This window comes from Symphodus melops (assembly GCF_947650265.1).
Source record: "Symphodus melops genome assembly, chromosome: 20".
Lineage (NCBI taxonomy): Eukaryota > Metazoa > Chordata > Actinopteri > Labriformes > Labridae > Symphodus > Symphodus melops.
Window position 1 is genome coordinate 16,552,192 of NC_136710.1, and position 26,812 is coordinate 16,579,003.

Below are 26,812 nucleotides of genomic sequence, written 5' to 3' on the forward strand. Positions count from 1 at the left end.
CTATGTTAACTCGACCGTCTCCAGCAACTCAATATCTCTAGAAAACTGTTTGGCCGCTATCGAGAAATTATTGTCCCAAAGCTTACTTCAGACATAACTGAGCATTTTATTTTAGGCCTGAATATTTCCTCAAATAACATCCCAGTGTGTTCAACCCAGGATTTTGATCTCTGCATGTTATTTAAGCCTGAGTTAAAATTCAATCACACTAATCCCTTGCATCACATAGGGACCGCTTATGTCATCCAGCCACAATCTCCTTCATTTTGCAAAAAAAATACAAACAAAAGGTGGCAGCTGTTTTGGCGCCAAGACTTCAGGGTCACATATTACACTCCTTTTCTAAAAGTTAAAATAAGTCTCGGAGCTCCTAAAACATGTCTGTGAAGTTTCTTGTTGTAAATACACTCTGATCCTGCATTTGATTGATAAACCCCTCTCTGTCAGCCCTGCTCAGAACAGGCTTGGGTAGCTTCGGCTTTTTTGCACCATGTCCTATTATTTACAGTGAGAAGGCAGACTCAGAGGGCAGAACAAACACCTCGCTGTGGAAGTGTCACCCACCTGGGGGAGGAGTTACTGCCATTTGTGATGTCATGAAGGGAAAGTCTCCAAACAGCCTGTTTGAGCACCTATTTTCTGAAGATTAGATCAGCTGTTATTCTTAATTGGGGGTATTGGATCACTCAAAGTAAATCTCCCAATCTAATGTCATTTTATATTTTTTATTATTTCATTATTACTTCTATTTTGGATTTTTATTTTTTATTTGTATCCGCCCTATCTCAACTCATTGGTGTAATGCACTTTTTAACATGGGTTTAAACATTTTCTTTAAGAAATACAGTTTATGATTTGTATTGTTGTTGTTGTTGCGCTTAAGCTCAGAAGAATTACTTTGAATATTTGTACTTTAAGTTTTTGCTGTTTACTTATTATCATTTTTTTCTGTGTTTAGGGTCACATGAATGAAGATAATCTTCATTACGCTGCTTTAAGGGTGAACCAGGCCAGCAGATCAAGAAGACATGTGGACGACACAATGACTGAATGTGTGTACTCTGGAGTAAAGAAGTAATCTTGAGGTTTCATCTTTGGTAATCTGTGCCAGGACATAAACTGTTTACTGTGTAATTTGGATTCTCAGACAACAGGGACCTTTTACATTGTTTTACCTGGAATGTCTGAAGCAGGGTCGGCTGCGGCTCTGTTGGTAGAGTCGTCGTCTCTCAAACAGAAGGTTTAGGGTCCCCTGCTTCTGCAAGCAACATGTCCAATGTGTCCTTGGCAAGACACTTATGGAATTAGTTACTTCTGATGGTCAAATTTACACAGCAACCACTGCCATCAGTGTGTGAATGGGTAGGTGTGACATGCAGTGTAAAAGCCAAAGTCAGAAGACTAGAAAAGCACTGTACAAGCTCAATTCCAAGTAAAACAGAAATACTATAATACAAATCTGAAAATGAAAAAAATAAACTCATTTAGGACAATGACTTTCAGTTTCTCTGTAATTATGTTACTTATTTGTTGTTTGTTTTTTTGTATGTGTTACATTATGTGCAGCTCTGTCTCCTCGCCTGCGGTGTGGATGTGTATTTGGTTAAATGTGTCTGTGGTGACTGTGTCAGTCAGTGAAATGCTGGTGCAGGTGCTGAGTCTGATGGGTCAATTCAAGTAGAATTGCTTCCTCCTAAATGGATCAAGCCTGACATCAAAGCTTTTGATGATGCATTACATTAGATCTTAGGAGTCAGAAATTCCGAAATGAAAATCCAGTCTGATACATCATCAGAAACGCTCCGTGAAGTCGGAATTCTGACTTAAAAATTCAGAGGAACTTCATGAGTGTGGGTTAAAATCCAAAATGGCTGCTAAGTGCATCAACAGTAACGTTTAAGCTGTAGATATTGTGTTCATTAGCAGCTTAGTCATCTTTTTGTGTAATGAAATTAATCACAGCGATAGTATTGTGTTAGTTATCTGTGGACATGTTGTCATGTTACTAAATGATCACGTAGTGTGTTGTTATTGCCTGGTATTAGCTAACAAATCAATGGTTCTCCAGAAGGCGTCCATCTTTCTTGTCTGACTTATTGCTGACTGGCAACTGGAGCAGATGTAACACGGGTGTGATTTCATTCCCAGCTCTCAGATACGATCTTGAAGTAAAAGTAATGCACCATAAATCCTAAGCTGCTGCAGCCTGCTCCCTTTCCTTCACCTCACACGCTCAACAATACCAGCATTTAGCTCTATAAATTATGTAGGTCTGAGTTTTAAGATAGTTTGTGTTTGAAACTATAGCAACAATCTGATGGATTTATTGAGTATTGGTTTGTAAATAACTTTTAATAATAAATACATCACTGAACACATTATCAGCAGTGTAAAAATGAGTAACCTTTTCTGATTGTCCTTTTTTCCCCTCCTGTCTATGTGTCAAATGTTTAACTTTGTGTTTTTGGTTGTGGAACATTGGGGATTTTATTAGATGACTTTTGCTTCATTTTTCGGGCAATGCCCAACGCTTTGTTAAAATAAACTGCTGCATGAACTCTGAATTTGACTGATGATGCCTGATTTCTTGGCAGTGGGAAGAGTTGGGGTTACGTATTAAGTTGTGTCTATAATTCCACTTGTTCAGTGGGGACATTACAACAGTATTTTTACATCTTTGAGCCTTGTCGTACCCTTAGACTGTGAATCTAATGGACGAAGCCTGATTGTTGTCAGCCATCTGTTCCTGCAGGAGTTCTGGAGACTCATCGACAGTCGCCATGCAGAACATCCTGTCTCAGCCTAACTTTCAGTCAACCTAACAACATGTTTAGAGCCAGGTCTTAAGTCTCTTGCTCACATATACATCATGTCAGCTGCACTACTAGCTATGGATAACCTGGATTATTTTCAAAATCAAAAGATAGATAGATAGATAGATAGATAGATAGATAGATAGATACTTTATTGATCCCGAGGGAAATTCAGGAAATGGAGCTACTGAATGTGCTGCCACTCACATCGGTGCACAGGTGAGAATGGTGAAGAATGGTGAAAACGAAGCTGTTTAAAAAAATCACCACCTGTACAGTGTGTCCGTGATAACAACTAATGAGACCTATTTAAATCTTTAGTCCCAGACTGTAAACTTTTATGCTGAAAAATGGCTGTTTGCCAGTCATGTGTATGTGACGTCTCGTGTTCCTGGAACCAGCCTCAAGTGGACAGTCAACAAACTGCAGGAATTTACACTTCCGTTTTGGCTTAATTTTTCAAGACCAGAGGTTTCGTTCATATAGTCCAGTTTATTAGTTTAGTTGTCAGGGAGCATTTAAAAATAACATTAATTTCATTGAGAAAAGATGCTTCATGCCAGATTAGAGCAGTTTACTAATTTCCATCTGCAGTCGCCGAGCAACCGAGTCAACTCAGAGTATGTGCACAATACATTAAAACACATACATTCATATCACAATACACATGTGCTTGGTTCCCACTTGGTCTTACCTCAGTTCAGTAACATTGCAGTATAGCAAGTCTGGTTTGAAAGGATGAAGGTAATAACACTAAACATTTTGATAACATAATAAGAAACAACAAAAAGTGACTGTGTCCGAAAAGGAGTTGGTAGAAGTAAAAAAAATGTAAATCCATACCCTTTCATCACTTTTATCTTAATTAATTCATATTGCGTTCCAAGAAATGCTCAAATTTATTCATTTACAGACAGACAGATGAAAACAGAAGATGCTGCTGCACTAACTGACAAAATATCACCCTACAAATGTCAATAAACCATCATCTTAAATGAAGTAATCAGTGCGTTTTAAATTCCTGTAGCCTAAATTAAAAAGTAACTAGATTCAGTCCTAGTGAATGCAAATAGTTATGCAGTTACACTACTGTATGCTTTCCCATTGGACTGGGGACATTGTTGGGCAGTGTATGGAATATTTTGAGGAACTCCTAAACCCAGACAACATGTCTGCTGAAGAGGCAGAGCCTAGCCACTGACCTTCGTAGAGGTCACTGACACAGTTAGAAAGCTCCTCACTCACAATGCGCCAGGATGAGATTCACCCCGAGATGCAAACGGCTCGGGACATTGTTGGGCTGTCTTGGCTGATAGTCCTACAATGTTGCATGGAAATCTGGGACAGCGCCTGTTGAGTGGCAGATCAGTGAGGTTTCAAAAGGGCGGACTGGAGGCTGTGCTCCAATTATCAGGGTATCAAACTTCTCAGCCGGCTAGAAAAATTACTCTAGGATGCTGGTAAGGAGGCTCCGACCAATTGTTGAACTTCAGATACATTCTGCCATGGTCGTTGGAAAGTGGACCAGCCTTTTACCCATACAGGGATTCAAGGGGAATCATGGGATTTTGCTCATCCTGTCCTATACATTTTTTATGGACTTTAAAAAGGCTTATGACTTTGTCCCCAGTGAGATCTTTTGTCTGGTACTACGGGAATGTGGGCTCCTGGGACTGTTGCAACAAACCATCCTGTCCCTGTATGACCAATGTGGGAGCTTTGTCCGCATTCCTTTGCAAAGTCAGACACAATCCCGATGTGTTGGCCTATGCTACGGTTGCCCCTAGTTGCTGGTTCTTTTGTGTATTTTTTTTCTGGACAGGATCTCAAGGAGCAGCTGGGTGGAGGAGGTATTCCAATTTGGAGGCATCAAAATCTCATCTCTACTTTTTTCTGATGTTGTGGTTTTGTTGGCTTCCACATGCTGGGGCCTCGAGCAGGCATTGGACAAATGAATGCATAGTGGCTGAAATGAGGGTTAGCAACTCCAAGTCTGAGGCCCTGGTTCTTGCCAGCAACAGTGTTATGGTCACTCTAGGTGCAGACTGAGTCGCTGCCCCAAGTGAAAAACTTTAATTATCTCAGGGTCTTGTTCACGAGTGAGAGTAGGATGGACTGTAAGATTGACAGACAGATTGGCTCAGTGTCAGTAGTTTTGCAGACTTTGTGCTGGAGGAGGAAGCTAAGCCTGAAGGCAGAGCTCTCAACTTTCTGGTCGATCTTTATCCCAACCATCACATTTGGTCATAAACTATGTGTGGAAACTGACACCCAGAGGGTGGCTGGGTTCAGCTTTAGAGGTAGGGTAAGGAGCTCAGACATCTGGGGCAAGCCGTGAGTAGAGCTGCTGCTCCTTAGCATCAAAAGGAGCCAGTTGAGGTTGTTTGGGCATCTGATTGGGATGCTTCCTGGACGCCTGGCTTGGGAGGTCTTCTGGACAAACCCAACTCGGGACAGACCCAAGGGTAGATCCAGAGCTTGCTGGAGGTATTATAGATCCTGTCAAGCCTGGAAAGCCTCAAGAAGAGCTGGAAAACATTGCTGGGGAGAGGGAAGTTTGGGTTGACTTACTGTGCCTGCTTCCACCACGACCCAACCTTAGATAAGCAGAAGAAAATTGATTGATAAATGGATGCTTTACCAATGGGGTCCTGACTTCAGTGTTCAGAAAGCTGCCGAAACTCAGCTATAAAGTTTGAGACAGTTGGGCCTGGCTTTCTGAAATGGCTGTGAAACTTCTACCATTGGACTTTCATAGAAGGCTTTGGATTGGTTGATCCGCCTGAGCTGAAACAGTTCATCAAATAGAATTTACCAGATGGTCTTAAAAGTAGCCATCTCATGGCGAGGCTCCTCTTCCCTGTGCAGCTGCTTTGCAGCCAACATCCCTGCTTATTTCCTCGTCGTCCACCTCCTCCTCCCAGTATTTTGCACAACGCAAAAACGCTCCATATTGCATATTGTGTTATTATGTACTTAAATGGAAAATGCGTATTCTTTTGCTCATATGACAGACACAATCCTCCAAGTGTGCCTTTAGTAGATAACATAGCACTTTTTTTGCTGGTGGTATCAAGTTTGCACACGTTTTAAGACAAACCTTTAGTAAAGCAGGCCCTAAATATTACTCCACCTAAAAACAAAACAAAAAGGGTCACCAGGACCTACGAAACCAGTTCACCTCATTGTCAAACATTGGTGGTAGCTTCTACTGTAAAATTAACCAGTATACTAACTTTATGTCGAGGGACAGTATTTATTCTTTAGCTAGGACGACAGGATTTTGTTTCCAGAAGGTGGCCGAGACGGCACTGTGCTGCAATTAAGGGAAAAGCACATACCAGCAAATAGGAAAACATACACCCCAACAAAAATAATAACTTGAACAACGGCATAGTGGGAGTCGGCTATCCTGAGATTGACCTACTTAGGTTAAGCATTATTTTATAATGCTCACGTTACAACAGGAGAGAAACTCTGCCCATCGTAAATGGCATCATCCCCCTGATAAATTCACACAATGACGTAAACAAAGACCTCTGGTGGTGCTGCTCAGTTTGTGACCTGGACCTCTCCTACCAATATCGTCTAGTGACTCTTGTATCAGTGAGATATATTGACACACAGCGTAGCAGAATAACACAAAATTTATCTTGTAAATTAAAAAAGGTACAGCTATGAAACAACCCGTCCTTTGATGAACACCTAACTATTATCATGTTTAAATACATCAAAGGTCAGCAGAAAGAAAGAATGGAGAAAGAACAAGGTCAAATAAAAAGTGGTTGGAGGTGTTTAAAATTAACACCAAACTGAGAATCTGAGATCATTTTGATGTGGCTGTTGCTGACAGCGAACGCCTCGACTTGTTTCCATAATAGGACATGAGGCGTCACTACAGGCTGACCAATCAAAGGCAGTCTACTCTATGAGGTGTCAAGGACAGATCAAGATTGTTCTCATTCAGCACTGCAATTTGGCCACGATGACATCTCCAAAGTTACTTTTTTATTTTCTATTTTTCATCTTGCACAAAAGTGGTGAGTTTTTTTTTTTTTTTTTGAGGTTGGCTATAACTCGACCTGTCACAGCCTTTAATTGTGCTTCTCTGATATTGTAGATAGTACAACATTACATGAGACCTTTACAATCTATTTCTATTCATTGCATTTTTATTTTGTCTTTCTTGTCACTTCAGCTAAGATGACCGTTCAATCCTCATCTGTTCATCAAGAGAGAGAATTTATATCAGCTCATGTCGGAGACAACATCACTTTGAAATGTTTCTCTGGAAATGATTTGATAAAACGTTTTTTCTGGTATAAGCAACCTCTCGGACAGAAACCAAGGCTGACATCTACCTTCTATCTGCCCAATAAAAACAATGAATTTTTTGATGAGTGGAAGAACAATCTACGCTTTACACTGGAAGCCATTAATGGTGGAGTTATTCTGAATATCACCTATTTACAAATTTCAGATACAGCTACTTACTACTGTGCTGTTAGCTTTTCCAGTACTTATGAATTTGCTAATGGCACTTTAGTCAGTGTTAAAAGTTCAGGATTGAACATCCCAGCTGTGGTTCATCAGACAGAATCTGACACCATCCAGACAGGAGGCTCTGTGACTCTGAACTGTACAGTCCACACTGGGACCTGTGATGGAGAACACAGTGTTTACTGGTTCAGAAACTCTGAAGAATCTCATCCAGGACTCATTTACACCCATGGAGGCAGGAATGATCAGTGTGTGAGGAGCTCCAACACAGAAACAAACACCTGTGTCTACGACTTGCCATTGAAGAACGTCAGTCGCTCTCATGCTGGGACTTACTACTGCGCTGTCGCCTCATGTGGACGCATTCTGTTTGGAAACGGGACCAAGCTGAATGTTGAAAGTAAGTAACTCCTACAGAAACTATTGCTTTCTGATAGTTATAATTACAATTAAATATAATGAATCAAATACTTTAAAAAGCTGCTCAGCAATGTCCTCTGTTTTTTGTCTGTTTGCAGAAGAGACATACTCCCATGTCTTGGTGTATTTCTTGAGTGGAGCTTTGACATTCACCACCATCCTTAGTTTTTCACTCGCTGTGATTCTGTTCAATATTTGGAGGAAAAGCAGCTGTCATGGAGGTGATTAGTACTTTTTTTTTCTGTGATATATCTATTAAACATTGGATCATAGAAAATTTTTAAATTGGACTTAAATGGCTTTTTATTGTTTTTCAGAAACGTCAGATTCTTCCGCTACAACTTCACAGGTATTTCCTCCAAATTTATTGTAAATTACATTTACATATATTTTGATAGAAGAAAAAGGAGGGGGATTTGGTTTGAGCCATTATTGCTCCTGGATAGTCACAATATTGAGTATAAAGTCAAAGTGGCGAGAATAACGTTGAATTGTCACAATGACTGTCAGATTTAAGTCTTAATCAAAAAGGAATGGTATTATTTATCATTTGGAGAAGATGTTTATATGCTCACAATCAAGTCAAAAATAATAGGAACAAAAGATGCTTTCTTCTGTATTTTCAGGCAACTGGTATTAATGAAAAGTTAGACTTTATCTTTGACTTCACAGTTTTTGTCACTTTTACGCTGATGACATTCAGTTGTGCAATTTTTTGTTCACCCGACCGTCTACAGCAACTCAATATCTCTAGAAAACTGTTTAGCCGCTATCGAGAAATTAATGTCCCAAAGCTTACTTCAGACATAACTGAGCATTTTATTTTAGGCCTGAATATTTCCTCAAATAACATCCCAGGGTGAAAAACCTAGCATTTTATTTTGTTTTTTTAACATGAGTTAAAATTTGATCACACTAATCCCTTGCATCACAGATCGACCACTTATGTCATCCAACCACAAGTTCTTGGTCATTTTACAAATAAATTCCAAACAACAGGTGGCTGCTGTTTTGGCTCCAAGACTTTAAGGTCACATATTATACCCCTTTTAACAAGTTAAAGTAAGTCTCAGAGCTCCCAAAGCATGTGTGTGAAGTTTCTTGTTGTAAATCCACTCTGATCCTGTATTTGATCACGTCTATAAACCCCTCTTTTTCAGCCCTGCTCAGAACAGGCTGTTTCTGTGTCTGTAGCTTTTTTATTTTTTTATTTGTATCCGCCTGATCTCAACTCATTGGTGTAATACACTTTTTAACAAAGGTTTTAGCTCAGAAGAATTACTTTGAATATTTGAACTTTTACTTTGTGCTGTTTACTTATTATCATTTTTTTCTGTGTTTAGGGTCACATGAATGAAGATAATCTTCATTACGCTGCTGTAAGGCTAAACCAGGCCAGCAGATCAAGAAGACATCTGGATGACACACCAGCTGAATGTGTTTACTCCAGAGTAAAGTAATACATCTTGGCGTTTCATCTTTGGCTACCTGTGGTAGGACATAAACTATTTACTGTGTAATTTGGCTTTTCAGACAACAAGGATCTTTCACTTTATTTTACATGAAATGTCTGAAGTAAAACAGAACTACTCTTATTAATCTGATAAATGATAACTGAATTACTATAATGATTTTGATTTTCTATGAAATTATATGTTCCTTATATTTTGTTGTTGTTTTGTGGTACAGTGTGTGCAGCTCTGTCTCTTCCTCTGGATGTGTATTTGGGAAAATGTGTCTGTGGTCAGTGTGTCAGTCAATCAGATGCTGGTGCAGGTGTTGCGTCTGAAACTAAACGATCAGGTAGTGTGTTGTTATTGCCTGGTATTAGTGAACAAATCAAAGGTTCTCCAGGAGGCGTCCATGTTGCTTGTCTGTCTTGTTGCAGACTCACAAGTGGAACATGGTAAAGTCAGGTGTGATGTCATTGTCAGGTATGAGATCTAATTTGGGAAGTAAAAGACACGCACCATAAATCTTAGCTGATGCAGCTTCCTCTACTTCCTTCATCTCACACGCTCAACAACACCAGCATTTAGCTCTGAGATCTCCAATCTTTAGACCATTGAAAGTTATGTAGACCTGAGTTTTTAGATTGTTGGAAACTAAAGTAAGATTCTGATGGATTTATTGAGTGTGAGTTTGTAACTAACTTTTGATAATTATCATTGAACACTTGATCAGTGTTGGAATCAGAAGCCTTTTTGAGTCTTTTCTTTTTTTTCCCCGCCTGTTTATGTGTCAATTGTTTAAACTTGTGTTTTTGGTTGTGGAACATTGGAGATTTGATTAGACAACTTTTGCTTCATATTTTAAGCACTGCCTAACTCTTTATTAAAAGAAACTGCTGCTCAAACTCTGAATGTGACTGGTGCTGCCTGCTTTGTTGGGAGGGGGAAGGGTGGGGGTCACTTTCATGTTGTCTACAGAAGGTTCCCTTAGACAGTCGAGACATTACAGCAGTAACTTTACATCTCTTAACCTTGTTGAACCACAGAGTAAAATGTAGAGTAGTGAGTATTGTTGGAACGGATAGAGGGAATAATGTTATTTGAAAAAATCCAATAAATGATCCAATGTATTTATTTAGAGAGAGACAGACAAATAGAGAAGATGCTTCTATGCTGATGAAACCTCGCCCACCATATCAATGCCAACAAACCTCATCTAATGTAAAGTGCTTCCTGTGGCCTAATTTTAACAGCATAATTCAATTTGAACTGCAACTAGATACACTACAAGTTACTGTAAATAGTTGTGCAGTTACAGTACTGTAGGCTTTTCCATTGGGGTCCCCACTTCACAGTGTTCAGAGAGCTGTAGCTCAGCTGTAGAATTTGCCACAGACTGACCTGTCTTCCTGAAATGGTTGTGAAACTAAAACTGTTGAACTATCTCTGAACACTTTGGTTTGAGGTGGTCTCCCACGAGCTGGACCAGTTCACCCGGCTTCTGTGGTGTGACCAAGTTTCCTATGAGCTCATACATTTTGGCCTAACACTCACTGTGAACATTAAAGCGCTTCTTGGCCTCCTCTGTAATTCCATTAGCAAATAAAGAAGCACTGCCATGCTTTCACTCATTAGTGTGTTTTTTTTTCCAAATGGGTTCCCTCTGCCTTCTTCTTTCAGGTTACAACAGGAGAGAAACTCTGTCCATCGTAAATGGCATCATCCCCCTGATAAATTCACACATTGGCATAAACAAGGACCTCTGGTGGTGCTGCTCAATTTGTGACCGAGACTTGTGCAATGTAGGAGCCCATTTCTCAATGAAAGATGCCTCCCACCAATATCGTCCGGTGACTCTTGTACCAGTGAGATATATTTACACACAGCGTAGCAGAATAACACACTAAATATCTTGTAAATGTTTAAATACATATCTTGTTTAAATACATCAAATGTCAACAGAAAGAAAGAATGGAGACAGAATTAGGTCAAATAAAAAGCGGTTGGAGGTGTTTAAAATTAACACCAAACTGAGAATCTGAGATCAGTTTGATGTGGCTGTTGCTGACAGCGAACGCCTCGACTTGTTTCCATAATAGGACATGAGGCGTCACTACAGGCTGACCAATCAAAGGCAGTCTACTCTATGAGGTGTCAAGAACAGATCAAGATTGTTCTCATTCAGCACTGCAATTTGGCCACGATGACATCTCCAAAGTTACTTTTTTATATTCTATTTTTCATCTTGGACAAAAGTGGTGATTTTTTTTTTTTTTTTTGAGGTTGGCTATAACTCGACCTGTCACAGCCTTTAATTGTGCTTCTCTGATATTGTAGATAGTACAACATTACATGAGACCTTTACAATCTATTTCTATTCATTGCATTTTTATTTTGTCTTTCTTGTCACTTCAGCTAAGATGACCGTTCAATCCTCATCTGTTCATCAAGAGAGAGAATTTATATCAGCTCATGTCGGAGACAACATCACTTTGAAATGTTTCTCTGGAAATGATTTGATAAAACGTTTTTTCTGGTATAAGCAACCTCTCGGACAGAAACCAAGGCTGACATCTACCTTCTATCTGCCCAATAAAAACAATGAATTTTTTGATGAGTGGAAGAACAATCTACGCTTTACACTGGAAGCCATTAATGGTGGAGTTATTCTGAATATCACCTATTTACAAATTTCAGATACAGCTACTTACTACTGTGCTGTTAGCTTTTCCAGTACTTATGAATTTGCTAATGGCACTTTAGTCAGTGTTAAAAGTTCAGGATTGAACATCCCAGCTGTGGTTCATCAGACAGAATCTGACACCATCCAGACAGGAGGCTCTGTGACTCTGAACTGTACAGTCCACACTGGGACCTGTGATGGAGAACACAGTGTTTACTGGTTCAGAAACTCTGAAGAATCTCATCCAGGACTCATTTACACCCATGGAGGCAGGAATGATCAGTGTGTGAGGAGCTCCAACACAGAAACAAACACCTGTGTCTACGACTTGCCATTGAAGAACGTCAGTCGCTCTCATGCTGGGACTTACTACTGCGCTGTCGCCTCATGTGGACGCATTCTGTTTGGAAACGGGACCAAGCTGAATGTTGAAAGTAAGTAACTCCTACAGAAACTATTGCTTTCTGATAGTTATAATTACAATTAAATATAATGAATCAAATACTTTAAAAAGCTGCTCAGCAATGTCCTCTGTTTTTTGTCTGTTTGCAGAAGAGACATACTCCCATGTCTTGGTGTATTTCTTGAGTGGAGCTTTGACATTCACCACCATCCTTAGTTTTTCACTCGCTGTGATTCTGTTCAATATTTGGAGGAAAAGCAGCTGTCATGGAGGTGATTAGTACTTTTTTTTTCTGTGATATATCTATTAAACATTGGATCATAGAAAATTTTTAAATTGGACTTAAATGGCTTTTTATTGTTTTTCAGAAACGTCAGATTCTTCCGCTACAACTTCACAGGTATTTCCTCCAAATTTATTGTAAATTACATTTACATATATTTTGATAGAAGAAAAAGGAGGGGGATTTGGTTTGAGCCATTATTGCTCCTGGATAGTCACAATATTGAGTATAAAGTCAAAGTGGCGAGAATAACGTTGAATTGTCACAATGACTGTCAGATTTAAGTCTTAATCAAAAAGGAATGGTATTATTTATCATTTGGAGAAGATGTTTATATGCTCACAATCAAGTCAAAAATAATAGGAACAAAAGATGCTTTCTTCTGTATTTTCAGGCAACTGGTATTAATGAAAAGTTAGACTTTATCTTTGACTTCACAGTTTTTGTCACTTTTACGCTGATGACATTCAGTTGTGCAATTTTTTGTTCACCCGACCGTCTACAGCAACTCAATATCTCTAGAAAACTGTTTAGCCGCTATCGAGAAATTAATGTCCCAAAGCTTACTTCAGACATAACTGAGCATTTTATTTTAGGCCTGAATATTTCCTCAAATAACATCCCAGGGTGAAAAACCTAGCATTTTATTTTGTTTTTTTAACATGAGTTAAAATTTGATCACACTAATCCCTTGCATCACAGATCGACCACTTATGTCATCCAACCACAAGTTCTTGGTCATTTTACAAATAAATTCCAAACAACAGGTGGCTGCTGTTTTGGCTCCAAGACTTTAAGGTCACATATTATACCCCTTTTAACAAGTTAAAGTAAGTCTCAGAGCTCCCAAAGCATGTGTGTGAAGTTTCTTGTTGTAAATCCACTCTGATCCTGTATTTGATCACGTCTATAAACCCCTCTTTTTCAGCCCTGCTCAGAACAGGCTGTTTCTGTGTCTGTAGCTTTTTTATTTTTTTATTTGTATCCGCCTGATCTCAACTCATTGGTGTAATACACTTTTTAACAAAGGTTTTAGCTCAGAAGAATTACTTTGAATATTTGAACTTTTACTTTGTGCTGTTTACTTATTATCATTTTTTTCTGTGTTTAGGGTCACATGAATGAAGATAATCTTCATTACGCTGCTGTAAGGCTAAACCAGGCCAGCAGATCAAGAAGACATCTGGATGACACACCAGCTGAATGTGTTTACTCCAGAGTAAAGTAATACATCTTGGCGTTTCATCTTTGGCTACCTGTGGTAGGACATAAACTATTTACTGTGTAATTTGGCTTTTCAGACAACAAGGATCTTTCACTTTATTTTACATGAAATGTCTGAAGTAAAACAGAACTACTCTTATTAATCTGATAAATGATAACTGAATTACTATAATGATTTTGATTTTCTATGAAATTATATGTTCCTTATATTTTGTTGTTGTTTTGTGGTACAGTGTGTGCAGCTCTGTCTCTTCCTCTGGATGTGTATTTGGGAAAATGTGTCTGTGGTCAGTGTGTCAGTCAATCAGATGCTGGTGCAGGTGTTGCGTCTGAAACTAAACGATCAGGTAGTGTGTTGTTATTGCCTGGTATTAGTGAACAAATCAAAGGTTCTCCAGGAGGCGTCCATGTTGCTTGTCTGTCTTGTTGCAGACTCACAAGTGGAACATGGTAAAGTCAGGTGTGATGTCATTGTCAGGTATGAGATCTAATTTGGGAAGTAAAAGACACGCACCATAAATCTTAGCTGATGCAGCTTCCTCTACTTCCTTCATCTCACACGCTCAACAACACCAGCATTTAGCTCTGAGATCTCCAATCTTTAGACCATTGAAAGTTATGTAGACCTGAGTTTTTAGATTGTTGGAAACTAAAGTAAGATTCTGATGGATTTATTGAGTGTGAGTTTGTAACTAACTTTTGATAATTATCATTGAACACTTGATCAGTGTTGGAATCAGAAGCCTTTTTGAGTCTTTTCTTTTTTTTCCCCGCCTGTTTATGTGTCAATTGTTTAAACTTGTGTTTTTGGTTGTGGAACATTGGAGATTTGATTAGACAACTTTTGCTTCATATTTTAAGCACTGCCTAACTCTTTATTAAAAGAAACTGCTGCTCAAACTCTGAATGTGACTGGTGCTGCCTGCTTTGTTGGGAGGGGGAAGGGTGGGGGTCACTTTCATGTTGTCTACAGAAGGTTCCCTTAGACAGTCGAGACATTACAGCAGTAACTTTACATCTCTTAACCTTGTTGAACCACAGAGTAAAATGTAGAGTAGTGAGTATTGTTGGAACGGATAGAGGGAATAATGTTATTTGAAAAAATCCAATAAATGATCCAATGTATTTATTTAGAGAGAGACAGACAAATAGAGAAGATGCTTCTATGCTGATGAAACCTCGCCCACCATATCAATGCCAACAAACCTCATCTAATGTAAAGTGCTTCCTGTGGCCTAATTTTAACAGCATAATTCAATTTGAACTGCAACTAGATACACTACAAGTTACTGTAAATAGTTGTGCAGTTACAGTACTGTAGGCTTTTCCATTGGGGTCCCCACTTCACAGTGTTCAGAGAGCTGTAGCTCAGCTGTAGAATTTGCCACAGACTGACCTGTCTTCCTGAAATGGTTGTGAAACTAAAACTGTTGAACTATCTCTGAACACTTTGGTTTGAGGTGGTCTCCCACGAGCTGGACCAGTTCACCCGGCTTCTGTGGTGTGACCAAGTTTCCTATGAGCTCATACATTTTGGCCTAACACTCACTGTGAACATTAAAGCGCTTCTTGGCCTCCTCTGTAATTCCATTAGCAAATAAAGAAGCACTGCCATGCTTTCACTCATTAGTGTGTTTTTTTTTCCAAATGGGTTCCCTCTGCCTTCTTCTTTCAGGTTACAACAGGAGAGAAACTCTGTCCATCGTAAATGGCATCATCCCCCTGATAAATTCACACATTGGCATAAACAAGGACCTCTGGTGGTGCTGCTCAATTTGTGACCGAGACTTGTGCAATGTAGGAGCCCATTTCTCAATGAAAGATGCCTCCCACCAATATCGTCCGGTGACTCTTGTACCAGTGAGATATATTTACACACAGCGTAGCAGAATAACACACTAAATATCTTGTAAATGTTTAAATACATATCTTGTTTAAATACATCAAATGTCAACAGAAAGAAAGAATGGAGACAGAATTAGGTCAAATAAAAAGCGGTTGGAGGTGTTTAAAATTAACACCAAACTGAGAATCTGAGATCAGTTTGATGTGGCTGTTGCTGACAGCGAACGCCTCGACTTGTTTCCATAATAGGACATGAGGCGTCACTACAGGCTGACCAATCAAAGGCAGTCTACTCTATGAGGTGTCAAGAACAGATCAAGATTGTTCTCATTCAGCACTGCAATTTGGCCACGATGACATCTCCAAAGTTACTTTTTTATATTCTATTTTTCATCTTGGACAAAAGTGGTGATTTTTTTTTTTTTTTTTGAGGTTGGCTATAACTCGACCTGTCACAGCCTTTAATTGTGCTTCTCTGATATTGTAGATAGTACAACATTACATGAGACCTTTACAATCTATTTCTATTCATTGCATTTTTATTTTGTCTTTCTTGTCACTTCAGCTAAGATGACCGTTCAATCCTCATCTGTTCATCAAGAGAGAGAATTTATATCAGCTCATGTCGGAGACAACATCACTTTGAAATGTTTCTCTGGAAATGATTTGATAAAACGTTTTTTCTGGTATAAGCAACCTCTCGGACAGAAACCAAGGCTGACATCTACCTTCTATCTGCCCAATAAAAACAATGAATTTTTTGATGAGTGGAAGAACAATCTACGCTTTACACTGGAAGCCATTAATGGTGGAGTTATTCTGAATATCACCTATTTACAAATTTCAGATACAGCTACTTACTACTGTGCTGTTAGCTTTTCCAGTACTTATGAATTTGCTAATGGCACTTTAGTCAGTGTTAAAAGTTCAGGATTGAACATCCCAGCTGTGGTTCATCAGACAGAATCTGACACCATCCAGACAGGAGGCTCTGTGACTCTGAACTGTACAGTCCACACTGGGACCTGTGATGGAGAACACAGTGTTTACTGGTTCAGAAACTCTGAAGAATCTCATCCAGGACTCATTTACACCCATGGAGGCAGGAATGATCAGTGTGTGAGGAGCTCCAACACAGAAACAAACACCTGTGTCTACGACTTGCCATTGAAGAACGTCAGTCGCTCTCATGCTGGGACTTACTACTGCGCTGTCGCCTCATGTGGACGCATTCTGTTTGGAAACGGGACCAAGCTGAATGTTGAAAGTAAGTAACTCCTACAGAAACTATTGCTTTCTGATAGTTATAATTACAATTAAATATAATGAATCAAATACTTTAAAAAGCTGCTCAGCAATGTCCTCTGTTTTTTGTCTGTTTGCAGAAGAGACATACTCCCATGTCTTGGTGTATTTCTTGAGTGGAGCTTTGACATTCACCACCATCCTTAGTTTTTCACTCGCTGTGATTCTGTTCAATATTTGGAGGAAAAGCAGCTGTCATGGAGGTGATTAGTACTTTTTTTTTCTGTGATATATCTATTAAACATTGGATCATAGAAAATTTTTAAATTGGACTTAAATGGCTTTTTATTGTTTTTCAGAAACGTCAGATTCTTCCGCTACAACTTCACAGGTATTTCCTCCAAATTTATTGTAAATTACATTTACATATATTTTGATAGAAGAAAAAGGAGGGGGATTTGGTTTGAGCCATTATTGCTCCTGGATAGTCACAATATTGAGTATAAAGTCAAAGTGGCGAGAATAACGTTGAATTGTCACAATGACTGTCAGATTTAAGTCTTAATCAAAAAGGAATGGTATTATTTATCATTTGGAGAAGATGTTTATATGCTCACAATCAAGTCAAAAATAATAGGAACAAAAGATGCTTTCTTCTGTATTTTCAGGCAACTGGTATTAATGAAAAGTTAGACTTTATCTTTGACTTCACAGTTTTTGTCACTTTTACGCTGATGACATTCAGTTGTGCAATTTTTTGTTCACCCGACCGTCTACAGCAACTCAATATCTCTAGAAAACTGTTTAGCCGCTATCGAGAAATTAATGTCCCAAAGCTTACTTCAGACATAACTGAGCATTTTATTTTAGGCCTGAATATTTCCTCAAATAACATCCCAGGGTGAAAAACCTAGCATTTTATTTTGTTTTTTTAACATGAGTTAAAATTTGATCACACTAATCCCTTGCATCACAGATCGACCACTTATGTCATCCAACCACAAGTTCTTGGTCATTTTACAAATAAATTCCAAACAACAGGTGGCTGCTGTTTTGGCTCCAAGACTTTAAGGTCACATATTATACCCCTTTTAACAAGTTAAAGTAAGTCTCAGAGCTCCCAAAGCATGTGTGTGAAGTTTCTTGTTGTAAATCCACTCTGATCCTGTATTTGATCACGTCTATAAACCCCTCTTTTTCAGCCCTGCTCAGAACAGGCTGTTTCTGTGTCTGTAGCTTTTTTATTTTTTTATTTGTATCCGCCTGATCTCAACTCATTGGTGTAATACACTTTTTAACAAAGGTTTTAGCTCAGAAGAATTACTTTGAATATTTGAACTTTTACTTTGTGCTGTTTACTTATTATCATTTTTTTCTGTGTTTAGGGTCACATGAATGAAGATAATCTTCATTACGCTGCTGTAAGGCTAAACCAGGCCAGCAGATCAAGAAGACATCTGGATGACACACCAGCTGAATGTGTTTACTCCAGAGTAAAGTAATACATCTTGGCGTTTCATCTTTGGCTACCTGTGGTAGGACATAAACTATTTACTGTGTAATTTGGCTTTTCAGACAACAAGGATCTTTCACTTTATTTTACATGAAATGTCTGAAGTAAAACAGAACTACTCTTATTAATCTGATAAATGATAACTGAATTACTATAATGATTTTGATTTTCTATGAAATTATATGTTCCTTATATTTTGTTGTTGTTTTGTGGTACAGTGTGTGCAGCTCTGTCTCTTCCTCTGGATGTGTATTTGGGAAAATGTGTCTGTGGTCAGTGTGTCAGTCAATCAGATGCTGGTGCAGGTGTTGCGTCTGAAACTAAACGATCAGGTAGTGTGTTGTTATTGCCTGGTATTAGTGAACAAATCAAAGGTTCTCCAGGAGGCGTCCATGTTGCTTGTCTGTCTTGTTGCAGACTCACAAGTGGAACATGGTAAAGTCAGGTGTGATGTCATTGTCAGGTATGAGATCTAATTTGGGAAGTAAAAGACACGCACCATAAATCTTAGCTGATGCAGCTTCCTCTACTTCCTTCATCTCACACGCTCAACAACACCAGCATTTAGCTCTGAGATCTCCAATCTTTAGACCATTGAAAGTTATGTAGACCTGAGTTTTTAGATTGTTGGAAACTAAAGTAAGATTCTGATGGATTTATTGAGTGTGAGTTTGTAACTAACTTTTGATAATTATCATTGAACACTTGATCAGTGTTGGAATCAGAAGCCTTTTTGAGTCTTTTCTTTTTTTTCCCCGCCTGTTTATGTGTCAATTGTTTAAACTTGTGTTTTTGGTTGTGGAACATTGGAGATTTGATTAGACAACTTTTGCTTCATATTTTAAGCACTGCCTAACTCTTTATTAAAAGAAACTGCTGCTCAAACTCTGAATGTGACTGGTGCTGCCTGCTTTGTTGGGAGGGGGAAGGGTGGGGGTCACTTTCATGTTGTCTACAGAAGGTTCCCTTAGACAGTCGAGACATTACAGCAGTAACTTTACATCTCTTAACCTTGTTGAACCACAGAGTAAAATGTAGAGTAGTGAGTATTGTTGGAACGGATAGAGGGAATAATGTTATTTGAAAAAATCCAATAAATGATCCAATGTATTTATTTAGAGAGAGACAGACAAATAGAGAAGATGCTTCTATGCTGATGAAACCTCGCCCACCATATCAATGCCAACAAACCTCATCTAATGTAAAGTGCTTCCTGTGGCCTAATTTTAACAGCATAATTCAATTTGAACTGCAACTAGATACACTACAAGTTACTGTAAATAGTTGTGCAGTTACAGTACTGTAGGCTTTTCCATTGGGGTCCCCACTTCACAGTGTTCAGAGAGCTGTAGCTCAGCTGTAGAATTTGCCACAGACTGACCTGTCTTCCTGAAATGGTTGTGAAACTAAAACTGTTGAACTATCTCTGAACACTTTGGTTTGAGGTGGTCTCCCACGAGCTGGACCAGTTCACCCGGCTTCTGTGGTGTGACCAAGTTTCCTATGAGCTCATACATTTTGGCCTAACACTCACTGTGAACATTAAAGCGCTTCTTGGCCTCCTCTGTAATTCCATTAGCAAATAAAGAAGCACTGCCATGCTTTCACTCATTAGTGTGTTTTTTTTTCCAAATGGGTTCCCTCTGCCTTCTTCTTTCAGGTTACAACAGGAGAGAAACTCTGTCCATCGTAAATGGCATCATCCCCCTGATAAATTCACACATTGGCATAAACAAGGACCTCTGGTGGTGCTGCTCAATTTGTGACCGAGACTTGTGCAATGTAGGAGCCCATTTCTCAATGAAAGATGCCTCCCACCAATATCGTCCGGTGACTCTTGTACCAGTGAGATATATTTACACACAGCGTAGCAGAATAACACACTAAATATCTTGTAAATGTTTAAATACATATCTTGTTTAAATACATCAAATGTCAACAGAAAGAAAGAATGGAGACAGAATTAGGTCAAATAAAAAGCGGTTGGAGGTGTTTAAAATTAACACCAAACTGAGAATCTGAGATCAGTTTGATGTGGCTGTTGCTGACAGCGAACGCCTCGACTTGTTTCCATAATAGGACATGAGGCGTCACTACAGGCTGACCAATCAAAGGCAGTCTACTCTATGAGGTGTCAAGAACAGATCAAGATTGTTCTCATTCAGCACTGCAATTTGGCCACGATGACATCTCCAAAGTTACTTTTTTATATTCTATTTTTCATCTTGGACAAAAGTGGTGATTTTTTTTTTTTTTTTTGTTGGCTCACTCGACCTGTCACAGCCTTTAATTGTGCTTCTCTGATATTGTAGAAAGTACAACATTACATGATACTTTTACAATCTATTTCTAGTCATTGCATTTTCATTTTGTCTTTCTTGTCACTTCAGCTCAGATGACTGTTCAATCCTTATCTGTTCGTCAAGAGAGAGAATTTATATCAGCTCATGTCGGAGACAACATCACTTTGAAATGTTTCTCTGGAGATAAATTGATAAAACGTTTTTTCTGGTATAAGCAACCTCTCTGACAGAAACCAAAGCTGACATCTAACTTCTATCTGCCCAATAAAAACACTGAATTTTTTGACGAGTGGAAGAACAACCTGCGCGTAACACTGGAAGCCGTTAATGGTGGAGTTAATCTGAAAATCACCAATTTACAAATTTCAGATACAGCTACTTACTACTGCGCATTTAGCTTTTCAAGTACTTATGAATTTGCTGATGGCACTTTCGTCAGTGTTAAAAGTTCAGGATTGAACATCCCAGCTGTGGTTCATCAGTCAGAATCTGAGACCATCCAGACAGGAGGCTCTGTGACTCTGAACTGTACAGTCCACACTGGGACCTGTGATGGAGAACACAGTGTTTACTGGTTCAGAAACTCTGAAGAATCTCATCCAGGATTCATTTACACCCATGGAGGCAGGAATGATCAGTGTGTGAGGAGCTCCAACACAGAAACAAACACCTGTGTCTACGACTTGCCATTGAAGAGCGTCAGTCGCTCTCATGCTGGGACTTACTACTGCGCTGTCGCCTCATGTGGACGCATTCTGTTTGGAAACGGGACCAAGCTGGACTTTGGAGGTAAATTTCTTACTTTTTTTTTTTTTTTGTGAACATGTGAAAGGAACTTGTTTGTGCCTCAACAAACTTAGCAGGGAAAAAGTGCAAAATCCACATTTCTTCTGTCTGTATCTGCAGACTCTTCTTTCGTCTGGAAGGGAGCTGTGACATTGACTTCCATGCTCTCTGCTTTACTGGCCTTCACACTCTGCATGATGAACAAGAGGAACAGCAGTTATCGATTGTTCTGAAATGAAGCAGGTCAAACATAGTGTATAGAGTTTGAAGGTAATCTTTAGGGGTAAACAAAACAAAAATTAAAAGATTTAACTTGTAAATTTACTCGACCGATCCGCATGAAAAAGACCCTTTAAGGCTTTTTCCTCTGCAGACAGAATTTCCTGCAAGTCCGCACGCTTCTGTCTTCAGAAAAGATGCAGTTTTATTGCTGTATCTTTTCAGGGTCCTGATATTTTATGACAATGTGATGATGATGATGATGTGCCAAAGGTATTTGTTTTATAATATCTGCATAAGTAAATACCCAAAACAACTATTTTAAATGTTTAAGAGTTTTTTACAGACAGGAAGTAGTCGATTTCCTTCTTTGTGAAACTTTTACTGAAGTAAAACAAGTTGCTCCGTGTTTCTCATTTTAGAGCAGGCGGCTGCTGCTCAGACTTAAATAACATTATTCCTGTAAATGTCTGACTTCATTCTCGGACATGTACAACTATTATCTCAAAATGTTCTTTTCACGTGGCCCTCATCCTCCGTCGTATAAATCATGTTTGGTTTATACGACGGATTATACAATCTGGTTTATACAATCTAGAAAATAATTACTGTGAGTGTAATATTTCCAGTTTTCTCTATTATTCGTATTTGTTTGTATATAAGTTGTTTCTTCAATCATTCAATAAAATTGATCAAAACTAAATCACTGTGAATTTTCTATATTTTTGTGCATATTTAATCCAGCAGTTGGGTTTTGATAACACCATTTTTTCATCAGCTCATCAGTACTAATTATAATTCAGCCAATCCCATTTAAAAAAATACACAAAGGAAGAAAAAATATTCAAAATAATGTCTAAAAAATGTAAAGATTTGAAGTCTGTTTGTTGTCTGTTTATGCAGTTATTTGTGAGTGACTTGTTCTATCATGCTACTGAACTTAAAAGGATGGGTGTTTGGTAATCAAGACAACATAATGCTGTGTATAGATATGTACATTACATAATTATCTTTATGATGCTTCTGTACCCTATATATGAAGATGTGGCTTTGCAATGCAGTTCATAATAGCAATATACATTTTATTTATTAGACACTATCCATTACAGGTATGCCCAATATGCTTTACACAGAGGTTAAAAAAATAGGAATAAAACAATTAAAAGTCAATTAGCATGCAAGTGATCCCACAAACACATGAAGAGTAACTAAGTGAACGACTGATCTAAGAATGAATTGGTTTGGGCTTTAAAAATACAGAGCTTTGTGATGGAAGATAGATGTACAAAATATAAAAGGTAAGAGTAAGTATTATATATATATATATATATATATATATATAGGATTTAACTTAAACATCCCAACTAGTACAACATGTGAGAAATGAAGAGTTACATTTGTAAATCATGTTTAACTGAATGTCAACATACAATGCTGGACTAGATGAACATGTGCAAAATTATGTCTCTTCAGGTCAGGCTAAAAGACCTCCACTTGGTGACCTGAAGGGCCGAGTTTAGTCTGTGAATAGGTCAGAAATGGAAAAATGTTAGCAAGAGTGATTCTGTGTCTCCAATGGAGTTTTAGAGAGGAGTGATTGTAAAATACTGCTTTCTAGACTTCAGCTATTTACGAATGATAGTGAGGAACCGGCTTATACCCATGCATTTAACTAAATCCTGCTGTGTGTAAAAAATGATGTGAAAAAACACAACTATGTTCAGGTAATTTCTCACTGCCACAATACTGTTGTCTTCTTTCTCCTCCTGTGAATCATCTCACTGACTGGACTTAGGTGGCAGTGAATGTTCGCATTGCCCAAATTACTATACGACACACTTTATTGTCCCCAGAGGAAAGGATGGTCTTGGCCTAAAGTTCTGATTCACCACCGTCAATAGATCAAAACAATAGAAAAACACATCCAATCATTGACAGAAAGGCACATAGCAATGCAAACCAATACAACATACAGTATATTGCACATTAGCCATAATCAGTGCCGCCCCAGATCCATGGGAGGCCCCATTTTGCGCAAGTGACTTGAATTTCTCTCAGGATCAATAAAGTATCAAGCTATATATCATTCTCTGCAAATGCACAGTTGGATGCAGATAGAGAGACAGCGTGCAAACGGCAACATGAATTGGGAGCAAGCATAAAGAAACAAGCAAGAGGACGTATGTTGTTGAAACTTAGTGTTATAAACTCCCCAGCTGCTCCTCTGATATAATGAGACAGAAGAGAGGATCATTCTGTCTAGATGTGGACTGGAGATTACATTTTCCAGCGGCCCTGATGATCATTTATTAAATGTCTTGTTAACTGCATGTACATTCACCTCTGGTGGTCGTTTGATGGCTCAGGTTTTTAGCCCATCAATCCATGCTATCAACAGAAGTTTAAGGTTATTTTTATGGGGGTAAAATTTCACCATCACTTGGTGAATTAAATTCACAACAGTCATATAAGATCAGATAAAATTAGATAATGAATTTAATTAAGATAATCCTTTATTTGACCCATAATGGAGAAAATTAAAGCATTGCAGCAGCAAACAGCAGTGTAGCAATATGAAACCTCAGTACAACATATCTGCTTGTATGATGCATGTCTTGTCACAACAGGGTCAATGCTAAAGTTTGTTAGCCAGTGCCCATATTTCACCAAGGCCCTCAAGCAAAACTCTTAAGCTTCAGATGCTACTCTGACTACTTCATCTGCACAACTTGTTGATCCTGCCTCATGATACAGTCATTTTGTAATGGGGGGGGGGGGGGGATTCTGTTTAGGGCCCTAATTTAGCCATCCCATAATGCACAGAATCTGCAAAAGTACAGCATGCAAGATAAGATTGTAAAGTAAGAAACATTATACAGAATTTTGATTGATGTTAGTATTTGGAAAGAAAGCTAGGATTATAAAAAACCACTGTGTTACATACTCTATTCCAATTGGTTAATTAATTAGATCTCTGGATACATCATCATAAATAATGACACAGTCTTTAATCAAGTCTTATGAGTTCCTGTCCAGAAACATGTGACATGGCCACTATCTTTAAGGAGGTTAATTCCCTTTGTAATGTCTCTGTATGTATATATTATGTGTTACCCTGTGGTCATGTGTTTTTCTGCGTTCAGCCCGGTCATGTGACCTGCTCAGCCAGGTAGACACAGGTGTGTAGGGGGCGTGGCCTGGGGAGAACAAAGGAAGATGGGAAAATGTTTGTGAGAATGTTTTTTTGGTTGGACTGGAAAAGAGGCCAGAGGAGAATTGGATTCAAAGATACCTGGAGGAGAATGGAGGAGCTTGTCTTTTTTTGTGCAGTGTTTTCTTCTCCACATGACCAAAATGCATCTGTTTCGGAGGACCGTGAGAGACTGTGGGAGACTGTGGGAGAGGGACTATTCAGCATTTCAAGGTAAGGAGTGGATCTATGCTGCAGGACCAGTGAGTGCCTCAGCAGTGGATAGCTTTTTCCCTTTTTGAGGATATTTTTGCATAACTTTTTCGAAGGATTTGAGTTGTTACCCTGGCAACTATGAAAGCGTTTCCTGAATTTTGACATTAAAGGTGGACATTTTTTTTTTCTTAAATAAGTTTAATTTGTGATTTTGATGTCTAAGATGGCAACAAAGTGTACATTTATTTTTCTCCTTTTGTCTATTTGAAATACTGACGTCTAACTGGGTGACCGGTGATTGCGGTACATTTGATTTAAATATAACTTTTGCTTTAAAAAAGCATCTGCTTCGTGAATTGTAGAAGAAGGTATAAGAAAAGCAGATGGTTGTTAGCGACGTAGCTCTAATCACAGACTGTGGGTGGAGCAAAATGGGAGGATTAAAAGTTGATGGGGTGGACAAGCAAAATAAAAACTTAAAACCAGGACAGAGAAATAAAAAACAGAAGCTCAGGGTGCAAAATGATGCACCCTCAATTGAAAGGATGAAAAACATTTATTGTTTTTTTTTCATGAACTGATCAAGGTTTTAGAGGTGAATCACGTTGTGTTTAGTACATCCATAATCCGTATTGACATGACACATGCATGTAACCTGTCAGTTCAACAGAGAGCACATGCAGGACCCATTCCACCCACGCTATTGCATTGCTGCCAGTTTCAGATGCTGCCTATGCCATCTTGTTTTTGAACCAGGCCTGTGCACCTGAAGTCAACATGCTAGCCATTTTAAAGATTCACATGAACAGTATGTAATAAGGATCAGCACCTCTAAATCTGAGGCCATGGTTCTCGACCGGAAAAAGGTGGTTTGCCCTCTTCGGGTCGGTGGGGAGTCCTTGCCCCAGGTGGAGGAGTTTAAGTATCTCGGGGTCTTGTTCACGAGTGGGGGGAAGATGGAGCGCGAGATCGACAGACGGATCGGTGCGGCGTCTGCAGTCATGCGGTCGCTGTATCGGTCCGTCGTGGTGAAGAAGGAGCTAAGCCGAAAGGCGAAGCTCTCGATTTACCGATCGATCTTCGTTCCTACCCTCACCTATGGTCATGAGCTTTGGGTCATGACCGAAAGAACGAGATCTCGGATACAAGCGGCCGAAATGGGCTTCCTCCGTAGGGTGGCTGGGCGCACCCTTAGAGATAGGGTGAGGAGCTCGGTCACCAGGGAGGAGCTCGGAGTAGAGCCGTTACTCCTTCACATTGAGAGGAGTCAGTTGAGGTGGTTCGGGCATCTGGTCCGGATGCCCCCTGGACGCCTCCCTAGGGAGGTGTTCCGGGCATGTCCCTCCGGGAGGAGGCCACGGGGTAGACCCAGGACACGCTGGAGAGACTACGTCTCTCGGCTGGCTTGGGAACGCCTTGGGGTCCCACCGGAAGAGCTGGAGGAGGTGTCTGGGGTGAGGGAAGTCTGGGTGTCTCTGCTTAGACTGCTGCCCCCTCGACCCGACCCCGGATAAGCGGTAGAAAATGGATGGATGGATGGATGGAGTAGAGACAGGATCGACGCCAAGGATATGTGACAGGTTTAACACAGCAGCAGGGACCACAAAGGTGACAAGCTGATAAACCAAATCTGCAGTTATCCACATGTGTAGGATGTGTCATGACCACTACAACATGACAAACCTGTCTCTGACAGAAGCTGTCAACAAGTTTCATTT

At 39.3% G+C, this 26,812-nt stretch overlaps 1 long non-coding RNA gene across 1 annotated transcript in view; it reads left to right on the forward strand.

The window, feature by feature from the left end:
* The window catches only part of LOC306841907, a 117,835-nt gene that overhangs the window by 20,589 nt on the left and 70,434 nt on the right, over positions 1-26,812 (forward strand). The window lies entirely within an intron of this gene.